This window comes from Eschrichtius robustus, chromosome 3, assembly GCF_028021215.1.
Source record: "Eschrichtius robustus isolate mEscRob2 chromosome 3, mEscRob2.pri, whole genome shotgun sequence".
NCBI classification, from domain to species: domain Eukaryota; kingdom Metazoa; phylum Chordata; class Mammalia; order Artiodactyla; family Eschrichtiidae; genus Eschrichtius; species Eschrichtius robustus.
In genome coordinates, this window is record NC_090826.1 from 65,033,526 (window position 1) to 65,036,776 (window position 3,251).

The window sequence follows — 3,251 nt, forward strand, 5'->3', positions numbered from 1 at the left end:
CCTTTGTAAGTAACACTCACCAGCAAAACTGGCTCTGTGTTGCTAGGGATTTGCTACCTTCACTCTAAATTTCTATAAGCTGATTTTTTCCTCTCCCTTTTTGGTTGTTATTTCTCTCATTCTACCAATCTGCTTACTAATTTTTCTACTTTATTAGTATATTCCTATTTAGCATTCTCATTATTACCGCTATTCTTTTTCCTCCCTAGTTGTGTGTTTAGTGTCTCTACAAGTTGGAAATGACTTTTTACCTACCCTTCAGGGAGTTCTTTCATTTGCATGAAAATGACCAGTTTCCTGGCATTGCCAGGAGGGTACTAACCCCCCATACAAACTCTGTCTCTGTGGTGCTTCTTGTTCTTTCAGTTTAATCATCCCTCACCCCTTGCTTGGAAGTCTAATGAATGAAATGATGTCATTGCTTTTGCTTTTAACTCTTCAATGCTCCTTAAATATGGGCTCCATGAATTTTTTTTTCAGTAGCAGTCCCAAAAGAATAGGGAAGCAAAGCTCAGATTTTGTTATAGTCGACCCCCACCTACCATGTTACAGTTCCTCCTTAGTACAGTAATTGCCTGCCCATCCTTCAAGTCATAGTTCTTCACATAGACAACAAGGAAGCTGGATAAAAAATGAACAAAAGAGGGCTGGATTGGAAAGGCACCAAATTAAAGGCAAAGACGAGGATGAAAAGCAACGGAATAAAGGCATAGGGTTGTTAGTCTACCGCTCAGTTCTGCAGAACCCTAAACATCCAAGATTTTTGGCATCCACATATTCACCAACAGTCTTCCATCTCCTGTATTACAAAGTCAATGCATTTTGGGGGCAAGTTCAACTGGTCAAATCTATGCAAAGCAAGCACATTTTAAAAAATTCTAGCAATTAAAATAGTTGGCTAGCTAAGAAAAGACTGTCCTAGTTAATTGGTCTCCACTGAAGAAACATTAGGCTTAAGGGAAAATGTATGTTTAATAGAAGTAATAAGTTATTAATACAAATGGAAATCCTGCAAAATGTAAAACAGTGAGTAGTGAAAACTGTTCAAGTTGCTTGCTAAAGCTAAATTAGTTTGTTCCTTTCTCCCACACTATCCATTAAGCTGTTAACTGATTTAAAATATTAATAGAGTTCAGGAATCACAGAGAAATACCACCTTATTTGCAATTTTTCTGTCAGATGTCTTACTACTGTATCAAAAATGATTATTCATAGTACAAGTATATGTTGCAATTAATCAAAGCCATATTGCACAGCAAACAGGAGTGTTTACAAATGTTCTTAGAGTTCTTAGCCTGGTTAAAAAACAGATCCTGTATCCCCTTATAATTTTAAATGATCTGCCTTAAAAGTCATGTTTTCTCTTATTTTTATAGATTCCATAGAGTTCAGTTTTCCTGTGGTGCTAATTTATGGTGTTTATTTGCAAACCCGGCATTAATAACTATCAAAAACAAAAACAAAAACCAAACCCACCATGCATTTAAAGGGAGCTATTAGTTGCATCTCCAAGGAGAAGATGACTAGTTTTCTGTGCCCTCGTGCAGCTGCCTGTCACCCTGCTGGGTCACTCAGGGATTTCCTAATATACAGCAGGCAAATGAGTGTTTGTTATCATTTCTTAGGGCTTTGTTGCACAATGCCTTTGGAGAACTGGGATAAACTATGAGTGTGTCACACACAGCCCCTTTTCCCCATTCTTTTAAGGCCTGGTCAGAGACAGAAGCCACATCCTCATTCACACCCTCTTGTCTCTAGACCTTACCCTCGTTTCCACTCTGCTCTTTTTCTAACTTTTTATTTTAGATAACGATCAATTCACAGGAATTTCCAAAACAGTGTACAGAGAAGTCCTGTGTATTCTTCGCCCAGTCTCCCCCAACAGAACATCTTGCATAACTACGGTGCAATATCAAAACCTGGAAATAGACATTGGTCTACTCCCCTTTTTATTTTTGAAAATTTTTTATTTTATTTTACTTTTTGACAGGAAAATAGGATTTATTGGTGGATGTGAGTAAGGAGGGGACAGTGCCAAGGGTGTCATGCGTGCAGGGTCTGCCATTTGTCCAGAGGGCCATGATTAGGGATGTATTTGACTCCACAGCCTGAGCCACTTTTCTGTCACCATATTTTCAAATTCAGCAGCAGTAAACTTAGTAAATCCTCACTTCTTGGAGATGTGGATCTTCTGGTGGCCGGGGAGCTGGAACTTGGCCGAGGGTAGGGCCTCAATCACATCTCCTTGTTCTGCAGCTTGGTGCGGATGGACATTATGACTTGGCCACCGTGCCCTGGGGCTTTCCAAAGGCACTGTGCATACCTATCTGGAGCCTAGACTGGGGACAGCATGCCAGTCATGAATGTCCACTGGAAAGGGCTGCCGCCAAGGTCCCTTAGGGCAACCCATACAGACAACAGGCTCATACACTACCCTACCTAGGAGGCTGCTGTTTGCAGCCATTGCACACCAGGACCGCACGGGGAAAAGAGCACGGTAGGCTGAATTGGCTGCAAGGTCTACTCCCATTTTTAAAGGGGCCTATTACTTACCTCTGAGTAGAAAGAGGCCCTGAGCCCATCTTATGTTACCAGCTACAGTGGACAAATTACAAAAGAGTGGGAAAAAAAAAATGAAAAATGAGGTATTCAGAAGGTAGACTACTCCTTTGCTTCTCTACTAGAAAGTTTCATACAACCTAGTTGTTTCCTTGACCCATATGTGAACTCCTCCTTGAAGTTGATATAAGGGAAGAAATATCACTAACAAGAGCATTACAATTTTAAATGCCACTAAAAAGAGCATTACAATGTTAAATGCCAATAACAAGAGCATTGCGATTTAAAAATCTCTTCCCAACCATTTTAAGACAATTGTGTTAAACCATCATTTAAGAAGCTTTAGCTGTGGAAAAATTTAGTCTCAATCGCTAGTATCTTCATAGTCAACCTGAACTTTATTGGGAATTTGTAACTGTGAATATTTGAAAAAATATATTCTCTCACTTTACAATTAAATGATATAAATATTTTGAAGATTATGTCAAAAGTCTGTCTTTTGTAACATAAGGACTCAATAATTTGAAGGGCTTTCCCAGTATAAGTAGAACCTGCATAAAATTAAAATTTTTACTTTATTACTGAATTTGCAGTGAATAAGGAAACGCTTAAAAAAAAAAAAAAAAGAAAAGGTGAGCTAAAACCATCAGTGATCAGGTAAGGACAAGGGGAAAACAAGGTTGCCCTGAGGG

The 3,251-nt window shown here is 39.0% G+C and overlaps 1 non-coding gene across 1 annotated transcript; it reads right to left on the bottom strand.

The window, feature by feature from the left end:
- Positions 1–2,378: 2,378 nt before the first annotated feature.
- On the bottom strand, positions 2,379–2,517 carry LOC137763171 (small nucleolar RNA SNORA70). The gene has a single exon (XR_011073734.1). It is a non-coding gene; the product is annotated as a small nucleolar RNA SNORA70 (small nucleolar RNA).
- Between the last annotated feature and the right edge of the window lie 734 nt (positions 2,518–3,251).